At 40.0% G+C, this 13,414-nt stretch overlaps 1 long non-coding RNA gene across 1 annotated transcript in view; it reads right to left on the bottom strand.

The window, feature by feature from the left end:
* LOC130251744 (uncharacterized) overlaps positions 1 to 13,414 on the bottom strand; it is a 434,188-nt gene that overhangs the window by 336,952 nt on the left and 83,822 nt on the right. The window lies entirely within an intron of this gene.

Genomic DNA, 13,414 nt, shown 5'->3' with positions numbered 1-13,414 from the left:
GCTCATTATGGGTAGCAGAAGCAATTGAAAAAAATTCATTCCTAAATTTCCTTTGCAGAAGCAAGGCCTTGGGGATAAAACTCAGGCTGCACTGTGGGAGGAAACATTGCATCCTCACCAAGGAGAGTCTCTGGACAATGCTGGGGTACAAAAAGTGACCCAAATCTGTGCATTGGCTTCTTCTCACTTCCAGAGATTAACAGAAGTGGAATAAATCTGCAGAACAGCTCTTGGCCAACATCCTGAAGCAGCCTGGATGTGGCAGGCTCATGGAAGCTTGATCCACTAATGGGAGAATTAGGCTTTTCTAATGTATGCTTAAGTATCAAATGCTGAGAGTCATTTCAATAATAAAATCATTAAAGAAATGATACGTGGACATATTAGGTCAATTAGGTAGACACAGGCAGGCAGATTAGATGGGATGACCACAAAGAATAAAGCAAATATGAAATAGAGAAAAGTAAAGGGCAGAAAATTGAATCTAAAAGAATATTATAGATATATGAACTTGGCAAATAACTGGAGTGATTCCCCTGAAGAAAGAAATATTAAGCTGGTCAAATAAAAGCTGGTAACTCACTTTTCCCTTTTACTTTAATCTCTGACTTTATATGGTGTAAACACTACAAAAATTAGGGAAAACCAAGTGTTCAGAATGTAGCTATGGAAATTACAGGCTGACAACCATCAATTACAGAATAAATGCTGTTCAAAAGCAGATGTAATAATAGCTGGCAAGAAACATTAATACAGTTTGACCTACAGTTTTATTTACTTCTTTCAGGCAACCTGAATGTCATGGTGCTTACATAAACAATGCTTAATGCTTTGAACTTCAATAAAACACAGCAAGAGTTAATTAAAATGATACAATCAAGGCATATCTCTTTCGATATAATAGACAGAACAATAAAGGGAGACTGTTTATTATAGATTCTAATAATTATTCACAAAAAGTATACAGTGAAAGACTAAGCTTTAATTTTCAAGATAACTTCTTGAGCTGAAAAATCTCCTTGCTTTGATGTGTGCTAGCTGCTGAAATTCACGCATTTGGGAGCAGAGGCTTTGGCAAACAAACCCTTAATACACACGGATGAAAAGCTATTTTCAATAACATTAATGTTTAACGCAAACTGCTAAAAGCAAGAAAATTCAAAGTTAAGGCTGACAACTCCATTTTTAGCTTAGAGATCAGAGTTTAAAAAGCTCCAGCATCTTCTGCCTCTCAGAACTGTTGTAAGATTGCATTCAGAATATCTCAGCTTTTGTTTCATTTTCCATTCTCTGATTCTTTCCATTAACATGCAGACTTGGAGGGTTTTGTTCTGTTTTAGTTTGTTGTTGTTTTGATGGGATTGCCTTTGTTCCTTTCATCACCCCAAAGCCATCAACAGAAGGAACAGAAGTAGCTCCTGCTATGAAACCTCCTGTTGTAAGTTATCCATCCACCTTTCCAACAGCAGCCACTGTCACCTCAACTCCCTCTTCAGCAAGGTGGGAGTCAGGAAATTCAAGAATTTCTGACAATCCAAAGTGTTGAGAGGTACAGAGCATCTCCAGGAATGTTCTCCCTTATGGAGCCAGGTTCATGTCCAGCTTAATCAAACCCAAATCCCACATCTGCTTGTCAACAAAGGTGGCCAAGCTATGGAAATTGTATTCTAAGTTTAAAAGTTTGATCTTGTCCATTTTTGGTCGGGGTGTTATTTTGCTGTTTTTTTTCCTTGGGAGTAGGAGGTATTATCTTTGACTGAATTCATCTGAAACAAACAAAGCTGCCTTCATCAGCTAAGAAATATTGGATCTACAACCTCCTGTCTCCCATTTGCCCTTTTCTTTGTCTTCAGTGTCACATTTCTCTGACATGAGGAAAGAGAGAAAAAAGAATAAGCCCAAGCATTTATTTTAATTTCTTCTTTTCCTGTTCTTTTAGATATCAAAAGAGTTAGAATCTAAAATTCTTATTCAAACTAAATTCCTAAAAATACTGAAGACCTGCTTCTAATTAAAAATATGATTTGAATAAAACTAGAGTGTGAGCTGATTAGTCTGCCTTGGATGTTTTCTCACAAATTCCTTTTTCTAAACTGGTGCCACATTGCTGTGCCCTCTGTGCCAGATGAAGCCCTGGCTGCACACAAGGCTCCTTTCACAGGTCTGACTTCTCCTCTGAGCAGCAGCTGTGCTGCTGCTCTTCCAGTGATCAGTGTCACAATACCTGGAGAGCTTTTACTGTCCTGGTTTTTCAGAATCTTTACTTAAAAAAAAAAAAAAAAAAAAAAAAAAAAAAAAATCTAGATTCTTCACATCAAAAGTGAGTTTTCAGCCTCCACAATCCCAGAGAAAGACTTGCAACTGTAACCTTAACCCAATCTTTAGGTTTGGCCAACAGAAAGCAAATGAAAACCCAATGATAGTTTATTTAATGATTATGGCTGGTTTAACCCATGAGATTGATGGGAGTTTCCTGAATGGAATGTCCTTTTGGCCAGGTCAGCTGTCCCAGCCACGCTGCCTCATGGCTCCCTCACTGCCAGAGCACAGGGAACTCAGCAGTCCTTGATTTAGGGGGAGCTCAGCAACAACTAAAACATCCCTGTGCTATCAGTGTCATCTCATCCTAAATCCAAACCACAGCTACTGGGATAAAAATTAACTCCGTCCCAGACAAAAACAGGATGAAAGACAAAACTTACTTTACTTTATCAAATCGGACTGAACTTGCCAAGAGTTCTAAAAGCAGTGGGAAATGCTCCTTGTTAAGGAGACACAGCCCATTGCTGGTCCCACTGAGCCCAGAAATCAGCAGAATGTTGTCCCTGGGGTACCTCCCAAAACACTGGGACCTGCAGCCCTGCTGGGTGTAAATCACAGCCCACCCACTGCCACCTTCAGCAGCAAGTCCCACACCAGCCCTTTCTGTTCCTGGTTTTAAGGCAGAGGTAACAACATTCAGGACAGATCTGTATCCATGGCATGCACCTTAAAATAACTGCAGCATTACAGCTAATCCTTTCTTAATTATTGGTTTTTAAAGGGGACAAATCTTCTGGTGTATATTCATAAGTGCAGAACATGGCAGGGGAGTTGATGTGCAAAGACATGACTGGGTGTTATTCCCTACAAAAACAATTATCTGCTGGCTAATTGGGATCACTACACTGGTGTAAGTGCTGGAAATAGTTCCAATCAATTGTTATAATAATGTACCAACTCATGGAGAATTTAAAGAAAAAAAATGAAATTCCAGGATGTGAAAAATTACTGAATTACAGTGCAATCTTTAGTGTTTTAATTGAGCAGTTTTCTCAGAATATGGGGGAATGACTCATGCAGCTCCCCACCTCCACAAGCAATTTTTGCCAACCCATCTGCCACCCCAAATGTTTCGTCCAAAGCAACCCCATCGGTGGACTTCTGCTCCCTCTGCTGGATCTGCAAAAATAGGGATTAATAGACCTAAATCTGCTTCCTTGGGAGGCAAGGGCAAGACTTCCACTGGTTTCACCAGGAGAAGCTCTCTGCCCTAGCACTGCCTCCAAAGCGTTGCTGACATTACTGATAACACTGACTTGCAAATAACTAGCCCACAAACAGCTGTAATACTTTTGAATAAAATTACTTTTAAACAAAACCTCCTAAAACCATGGGGGAATATCAGTGAAAAACAAAAATTACTTAAGTGATTACAATTTTTATCGATGTTCTCTGAACAGAGGTGCAGTTGAAAGGGAATGCCAACACCCATTTAAGTTTTCAGTGTTTCTTTCAACCTTTCCCAGTTGTTTCCTCCTAGCCCATGACCCTGCTGCAACAGAGTGATGGCTCATTGCCACATGTGATGGGAGACAAAGAAAACATTCTCACAATGGACAATTAAGTTTTGCTTCTGCATCCCAAGTCAGAAATAAATAAATACTGAATTCCATTAAAACCTCTGTTCACAGGACTTTTCTTGTAGTCTCCACTATAGATGCTTTTTGTGTCTGACTGCTTAAAAATCACAAGTGTTGAACTGTTTTAGTGACTCTGATCCTCCCACATCAGTACACTGATCTGGTGATAAAATGTAAAGGGCTTGTGGTATTTGCATTTTCACTCAGTTTAGTCACAGATCACAAAATAAATTAGTAAATTGAGCTACGAGGCTTCCAATTTGCAGCAACCAAGCCTTCTAAATAATCATCTATGCTTAAATACACAAAGCCCTTCAAATGTAATAATTTCTTTGTCAACTAAAACAAAAATTCCATCCCCCCAAATGCTTCCACACAATGAATTCTGCAAAGAAATCAGCCAAATCGAAGTGCAACATTTCTCCTTAAACTCCAGATAATTACAAACATCCAGTGAACTGAAATGCTAAAATCACCCATGACATTCCTCCTGAGCTGTCAAACACTGTTGCTCCAGTTTCATAAAAGAGAATTGAGAGCTGTTTTCTTGTAGAAAAGATCAGAAATCCTGCCACGGTACAGGTGCCTGTATGACAAACACGAGCATCACCAATGCCAGCAATTAGCATCATTACTGGCAGCATCTGAAAAGCAGCCAAATTCATGGAGACTGAACAAATCTCCCACTGCTCGGGTCCATCCTTGCAGGTCAGGGCTAAAGCACATCCATGACCCTTGCAGGGGAAGCTGCCGTGCTCCTGTCACACCATTTCACTCACTTCCACAACTGGCTCTGAAAAATTCTGTCTCACTCAAAATATGGGGACTTGACACATGAAATGCCAGGTCTGTTTAACAGAAATTATTTTGTTAGATATGTGCAGGAGAACTGTTTCAGCACCACACAACTGTGGTTGTGTCAGAACTAGGTCACTCAGATGCTTAAGTTGTTATTGATGTGGCCCTGAATTGCCTCCTCCTGTAATTTTAGATTTTACACTCAAACCTTTTTTGTATAAACACGAGTGTAAATCGACACAAGTTCCAGGCAGGTTCTGTGATGTCTCACTTGGAATTTGCAGTGTGTTAGGACAAATGTTACAGTTTTCCTTGACCTTTATTAAAAATATTTAAATGTTTAAAATGTGAGTCCTTTCATTCATATGCTAATGACTGTAAACACTGCTTCAGCCAACACATTACAAAAATCTAAATAGATTTCACCAGGACTTTACATCTTCTTAGTAAATTAGGTATAACAGTTAGTAGGTGGATGTGCTGAAGGCATTTGAAAGTTGCCAGTCAGCTATGCAATAATAAAGGGACTATAGAGTCCTAAAAAGAAAAAGAAAAAAAAAAAATACAAATGTGCCATGGGAGTCTAAAAATTTTTTTAAAAATAAAAATTAAAAAAATCACAGGAACTCCATATTCTGCTGGATACAGAAATCCTTTGGTGGGGATATATTTCCTGCATGTATCAGAGAAATATTAAAGAGGAAAAAGTGTGAGGTTTCAGCTTTCAAGGCTTTGTGTCTGTGTGTGTGATTTGTCCCTTGTCACTGCTGAAGGGGTGCAGGCACACGCTGGATCCATCCCTGCACATTCCTGCCTGATGCTAATCTCTCTCCACTCTGATATTTCCCAACAATAGTGGTCATCTAAATGCTGCTAATCCTTTTAGCACGCACTAATAATTATGCATTAGCCAAATAATATTAAAGCTTTTTTTCAAATAATTACATATATAATGGATGTGTCTTTAAAAAGTTGTTTACAGCTAATTAACCAATGAATAATTGGTTTCTCTTCCTGAAGCAGGAGAAAGCTTGTCTTGGAGTCACAGTTAAAAATGCTTTCTCTCTCCCTTCTTTAAAACAGTTTTACAGATGTTGTTAGCAATTAAAACTGTTAAAATGCTATTAAACCAAAATTTCTTTATTAAAGGGATTACTCAACCCAGCTGAATTGTTTTTTAAAGTACTGGATCATTTCAAATAATTTCCAATTTGGATGATCAGTGAATGGTCTGAACACACCAAGACCCTGTTCTGAACAGTTCAGATCCTTTAGTACCACAACACAGGCTGCTTGTTGCTATACGACTGGTTTAATTGTGGGCTGTAATAAAGGTCATAATTAATATCCCAACACAGACACTAACAAACAATTTTAAATTGCCAGCATAATCAAATGATGCAAACATCTATGAGCTACAAAAGTTCATTGCCGCAACTGACAATTTCTTAATTGTATTCAGTCATTCATGGAAATTTTATTAACATCGAACTGATGTATCCTGCCCTTACTCTGTCACAACACCAGGGATCTAATTTCATTATTTTCCACAAGATTTGCTTGACTACTGCCATGATTCTAATATTGCTTTAGTCCAGATGTTTATGCTATTTAAATTAGGAAGAAAAGGCTTTTGGGTAAACACAATTAAAGAAGTTTTTTCTTTTTTTTTTCTTTTTATATTTCCAAATTTAGTTTAACAATCTTCTTTTAATTAATGAATATAGCTGCAAAGTAGATGGGTTTTTCCCCCTCATTTTTTATGCTCATTCCCCACTGTGTGCAACATACATCGAGTGTATGGCTCCAGCTATTTCTAAATATAACAACCTTTTAATTTTTCACTTACATTTGAGTGCTCATTAAAGTGAAAGATAGCAGGGCATGACAACTGCACTTTTCCTCCTTTTACTCTTAAATCACCCCCAAATATGTTTTGAGCATAACAGAAACAGTTTAAATCTTTCTCCCTCCTCCCATGGTGTTACCCCCCTGAAGTGGATCTATGACTGAAGGATAACCCGTATTTCTGGTGCCTTAAGTGTTCAAAATTATTGCACAGCACCAGCTCTGTGTGACAGCAGAGGAATCTGCAGGGCTGGAACACCAGCATCCAAAGGATTTTGTTTCTGCTTCTTGATAAGACTTGAATACATTCATTTTCTTCTCCTGTTGGACAATAGCATTTCATTCATATCAAATCTCTTTGCTAGGAAACAATGCTCTGATGGCTAAAGTAGGATTCCTCTCCTTTTGTCTGTCTTAAAGCATGAATTTTTGCATGAAAGAGCTAATAAACATATGCAGGTTTGTTTGGGTTTTTTAATGAGGCATAGCATTATTTTAGTGAGGTCAAAAAATACCCAAATAGTGAGCACACACTTTTACAGCACAGCTTTACACCAGAGCTCTACACCAGCCTTACACACTGGAAGATTATTCCTAAGTGCAAAACTTGATAACTTCACTGTGCAGAACACAGGCTTTCAAAAATAATAGTCATAGTCTTTCCAAAAACTGTCTTGAGACAGTATTTTTTGAGGGATCTGAGCAAGAATTTTCAAACCAGCATTTTGTCAACATTTGTAAAAAGCCTGAATAATGTGTGTGATTTGAGCCGACTGAAGATTCACACCGCGCTGTGCCAGACACTCATCAGATGCACTGAAAACTTCCTGCTGTAATTAGTTAGCAACTGCCTTTGTAATTCAGCAGCACAAAGATATTTATAAATACCCTCAGTATTTGCTGTCCTTACAGAAAGGGGTATTTATTCTGTGTGCAGAAGAAGTCACTGCCACCTTTCCACTCTGCAAATCCCTCCCCTCCCCAAAACTGTGGGTGAAGGGTGCCACAACCCGACTGAGCTACGCTATTATTCTTTTTGTGTATCCCACAAACGCCACTCTCAGCCCATCACCCACCAAATGCCCACGTGCAGAAGCATTTGGGAAGCCAAAAGTCCGACTGGGCTCTTGTTGGGGCTGTTTTGTTTGGCTGGAGGAGGGCAGGGAGCTCTCCGAGCCCCCCGGGAGCCCGGCAGTGCCGCAGTGCTGCCAGCGGGGCGAGCTGCCCACGCTGATGCTGCTCCACGCTTTTCCCTGCTATTCCTTCGTATGGGACCGGGAATAAAATCCAGTGGGACTTGCACAGGCGGAGAACACACTGAAAAACTTTATTAAAAAAAAAAGATTGTCTTTACGTTTATGGAGTGTAACACACTCACTGGAAAACGATCAGAACAGTTCATGTGTACAATTCATTTGGATTTTCTGTAAAACACCTCCAAACCTCGGTGCTATACCTTTAAGTGTTGCTCTAGTTCCATCATGTGCTGATATGGAGATCTGTGTTTGGCAATCTTTCCAAGTATTCCATGTCAATTTTACAAAAACTAAAAATATTGTTGAAAAAATATTATCCCAAGAACATACGTAAAATTATAAATATTCAGCACATCAAGCTTTTGATATACTTTGGTGCACATGAACTGAGTAGCTGTCAAAATTACAACAGGCAACTCAAGTAATTATGCAGATTTATGCAAAACATTAACAAGAAGAATTAAATGCACAAATGAGGTGGCTACACTTGAATTGTTAAGATTATGAATAATTACCATGAATCTTTTTGCTCTTAATATAACTTGTTTTTGATAAACAAAGCCTTAATTATCAGAATACTTTTGAGAATTTTGGTGACCTTCATTAATCTTACAAAACAAGTCTCTTGTGTTCTGCATTGTAAAAGGCACATGCTTAGAATAAGTACACAAACCATGGGAAAAGCATATGTTAATGGCTACTACAAACCAGTGAATGATACCTCAGGTTGGAAGTAGACGGCATTCTGCACACGTAGGTGAAATAATATTGAGTATTTGGAAGCACTCTGGGCTGAATAACATCTGACAAAGGCTGCTATATGAGAAATTATTCCATTTTGCAAAACAACAGGTTATTTTAAGAAAAGAAGTGAAATATCAGCCTACTAATTTCTCATCTCGGAGATACGGGAGGTGCAATAAATCATTTAGCAGAGCACCCCAAACATCCCCGCCCCCAGCCCGCAGCCCGGATTCCTCATTCCAAGGCTCGGCATTCCCGAGGTGAACGCTGCCGTGTTTTCCGCGCTCGCATCCAGCTGCCAGGCAGGACAGCGGGAGCGCCTCTCCCTCTGCTTTGCCACTAATTTCCACACTGCCCTCTCCCTTCCCCAGCAACAGTGGGACCTCTCCATGTCCCCTCAGTTAATTTCAGAATTAATTTGCAACGCTGTCAGCGGCAGCGTAACAATCCGCGGCTCAACAGTTGCGGTTCCTCATAGCACTGTCAGACTCCCAGCTGCCACCGTGGCAGCCGCTTCGCCCAGGCCCAGCCACTCTGCCTTGGGACCAGGAGTAAAGGAGAACTTTGGAAGCATTAAGTCTTTAATGCCAGCCACACTCTGCCTTCCCTAGAGAGCAAGCTGTCAGATCAATGGCGGGTTTGTCATAAAATCTCTCCCAGGGACTTGAATTTGTTTTGACAAATGTCAAATAGCTTTGATGCATAAAAATTAACTTAAGGAGGTCATAATTAGACAAAACCCAAACTTGCGTTTTGCTGGTACTTGCATCACTTTATGTCCTTGCATAACAAGACTAAAGCAAACACTACTTGGACAGCTGAACCCCTAGACAGCAGGAGCCCAGAAGTCCCCAAATCCCATTGTCCATGAGGAAGGGCACGGCCTTGGCTGCATTTCCAAGAAGGTTTGCCCAGCTTGTCTTGTGTAGCACCATCACTATCCCAGTCCCGGCTCCAGTGGGGAAGAAACCCCTCTCACAGGGACACCACTCCTCCTCCCCACACTGTGTAGCCACGCTGGCCACAAACTCTCCTGCCCACGAGCTCAGAGCTCCCCTCAAGCACATGCCCAGGCACGAGCCCATGGTTTGCTGCCTTTTCCCCAATCACTGCTCCCCTCTCCCCGTGTCAGGCAGTGCTGCAGCTCCCTGCTCAGCCCCTCTGAGAATTTCGGTCAGGAAATATGTCACTAGAAATGTTTCACTTGCTTAGCAGTCATTGGAAGAAGAGGTTTTCAACAAAATAAAGCAGGAGGGTCAGGAAGAGACCCATGAGAAATTCAGATTTAAGATCCCACAGTAACAGGCTCATTGATGGGAGTATCTGGTCACAAAGCAGACACCATGTGCTTCCCAACCCCTTCCCTCTCCTCTCAGTGCTTCTCTTCCTTGGAGAGGTCACTTTTGTTGCTGTAAGGGTAGATTTGCTTTTAGATCCACTCAATCCTTGGCTCCTTTCATAAAAACACTGACTAGAATATCAATTCCCAGGACTTTTTTCTCCTGGAAAAACTGATATTCAACAAGTAGGTATTGCATGAAGGTCTCCAAATTATTTCACATGAGCCAACACACAGGAATTGCTTTCCATTCACAAATATCACTTCTGCCTTTAGAACAAGATAAGAGGTGCATGTTCTCCTGATGTCCCTACAGTGAATTCCTGAACTTCCAAGAGGTTTCCATCACTTCCTTAGAATACAGCAAACATTTCACTGTTCTTGCCCTATGGGGTAAATATTTTAGGTAGCATAGTAAGGAACTCTGGAATTCTAGCTGAACTACATAAATAAATAAGCAGTGAGACTTTTTCCAATCTATTTTGTTTGCTTTGTGAGCTGCTGGTGAGCTTGAAAGTTTCAATCATTCAAAATCATTGAAATCAACACTAGTGAATCAACACTAACCTTCCTCAGCAGAGGAAAATCCTGATGTCCAGTGATGTCAACAGTGAACTCCAGCTGGGATTAGAGTCACAGTTCTCCTGCCTAAGTCACTGCCTTCCACAGAGCCACCAAGAGAATCCCAGTTTATGAGAGGAAGATGAGAGAGATGGGCAGAGCTCAAACGCAGATGAAAATGATAAAATAGGTGGATTCATTGTACTACAAAGGAAAAAGCAGGCAGTTTAAACTCCATGCCTTAACACAGTCATAGGAATCACAGAACAGCTACCTGGTGGTGACAAGTTTCTTTCCAAGAGCTGCTCAAAGCAAACACACACTGCTGGCCTCAGACCTTAAATGGACTATTCCCATATAGCTCCGATTTTATAGTCATGCAAAAATAAAAAATATTGGAAAAGAGGAGCCTTCCCATGAAAATTCTCACAGAATCTTAATGGTAGCAGCACTACTGGGAGCTGCAATAATAATAATATTCTTCCTGCTACTTGTGTCTATTTTCTTTTGATACCGTACTAGCAGCAGTCATTTCCTAGATAATGAGCCTGTTGTGGAGAAGGGCTAATTTAGAAAATCAGAATGGGGTTACCACCAGCAGACATTGTTTTCTTAATAAATGATCATTTTATTTTGAATAAATGTGAAGTTATACCCTGTCAAGATGCTCTCACTTTACATGAGATTTCTCAGTATCCAAAAGGTTAGTGCAACATTTCTCCTTAAACAGCCAGTGTTGACACAATTTTTCCTAGTCCCTTATGTAAAAGCATGAGAAGAAAAGTACTTTACTAAGGAGATAACATTTGTTTAGAGACACAAGAAATTACTAAGTAGCTACCAGCACCTTTGTTCCCACTGGAGTTTGAGCATGATGACCATAAAACAGCACATGGCACTTTAAGGGAACAAAAACTCACATAGAGAATGACCATGCAATAACAATCAAAGTTGACTGGTTGAGGATTTTAATCTACACCAGGAGAGAATTTACAGCCTGATTTATACTGGATTAATCTGGCTGGACTGCACCAAGCTTGCACCAGAGACCTGACTTAGGCTGTTGAGCCAAATATTGATGGAAAATGTTGTATTACCTAAATCAAACTCCCAGGGCTGCTCATACTCGAGTACAGACCATCCACTACAACAGAAAATTCCTGAAATAATTCAAGTGTAAGGCCAGCAACATCCACCAGCAGGAGATGAAAGGAACAAGCCATTCCTTAGATTTGTGGGGATAGCTTCATCAGGGATACAGGGATATGATCTGCAGGCTGTGTGGATTTCAAAGCAGCAAGTTTAGCATAAGCTGGAGGGATCCAGAACTGCAGCAACAGCTGCGATGCTCATCGAGCTCCGTAACAAGCTTTGCAAATCGTTTGCTGTTGGCACCTGGCTCTATCATTAAGAACAAAAACCCACAGCAAACAAGAAAAAAAAAAAAAAAAAAAAAAGAAGAAATAATGACAGATTCTCTCTGGGGGAAAAAAAAAAAAAAAAAAAAAAAACCAAAAAAAAAAAAAAAAAAAACAACAAAAAATAAAATTAAAAAAAAAAAAAAAAACCAACATGATAAAAAAACCACCAAGCAAGCAAAAGTTTGACTCATTCTCATCTCCTAAGATTTCTAGACAACTTAATCTTCTTTAAACTGATCCTTTTCTTGAACAAAATGTTTTTATCCCAGGAAGCTCATAGATGCCTGCTTTGGATAGATCAGTTCTACTTTGGACCTAACAGACAAGTGAAACCCTGAGATGCCACCACATTTCTTATCAATGTTGTCTTAAGCGTGGCCATTTTAGCATTCAGTGAACCCCAAGGGCAGCAGTGCAAGCCAGCAAAGAGCTTTTGTCTCCAGGTAAGCATCCCATAATGCAGACAGGTGTTTCAAACACAAATAAAACAGATTTAGCCTTATCCAGCATCCAGCCAGGGACCAGTTCTGAGGCCAGTGAACAGAAACCTGTCAGACAATCACAATTGGCCTTCCCCCTTTTAAAGTGGAAGTAAGTTTGGAGAGTAAGGTGAGCTCAGGATAAAGGTGCAAAAATGGAGCCTGCTATCCTAAATTCAACAGGAATGTCACAGTGAACTGAAAGAAGTATCCTGTCAGATACTGGAACATGGAAAAAGTGTCTCCCATCATCAAACCTTTCCAAAAATACAAATGTATTAAATTCGGAGAAAACCAAAATGTCAAGGGCAACTTAGCCTTCAAGTTCCCTTTAAAGCCCTTCATCAAATCCTAAAGCCCCCAGCAAGTGGACTAAACACTCTCCTTTCCTTTGGCAGATGCATAATTGAGGTTTGCTCTTAAGAGAAGGTGAAAATAAACAAACATTATTAGAGGGAATTCATTCCCAGAGAGCTTTCACAGCTGAACATTTATCAGTGTATGGAAGATGTTACATAGAGAGCTCTTTAATCAAAATCCTCTTGATCACCAACACAATTTTTCACCCCTCTGAGCACTTCTCTCCAGACCTCTTTGGTTATTCTTTCAACTTTTTGAGCATTAGTCTTTTGGTCCTGGTGCAAGACAGAACAGTGACAGGGATTTCATAGAGATTCATGCCAGGTTTTGCTCCCACTCCAGGTATAGAAATACTGAGATAAACTGAAAAACTGATGTCCTTTGGGTCAAAATAGAACAAATTCACTACTGTAAAGACATTACCAAAAAGAATAGTCCTCTAGAATAGCTCTAGTTTGCAAACATGCAGAGTTCTCTATAACGCCTAAGGATTTGTGAATCTTTCCTTTTCCTCACTGCTGCTGGGTGAACACACACACGTGCAGTTACCCACAGTAATACACACACTAATTGCTGCTTGCTAATGCCTGTACTTATTTAATCTAGTCAGACATTTTGGGTTAGGGCAGCACAGAAATCCCACTTCTGACATTAAAAAGAGATTAAAATATAAAGTGTTGGTTTTCCAAGCCAGTGACAACAATGA

This window comes from Oenanthe melanoleuca, chromosome 3 (genome assembly GCF_029582105.1).
Source record: "Oenanthe melanoleuca isolate GR-GAL-2019-014 chromosome 3, OMel1.0, whole genome shotgun sequence".
Classification (NCBI taxonomy): Eukaryota; Metazoa; Chordata; class Aves; order Passeriformes; family Muscicapidae; genus Oenanthe; species Oenanthe melanoleuca.
Note: the sequence above shows the minus strand (reverse complement) of the source record. Positions and strands in the feature narration are given on the sequence as shown.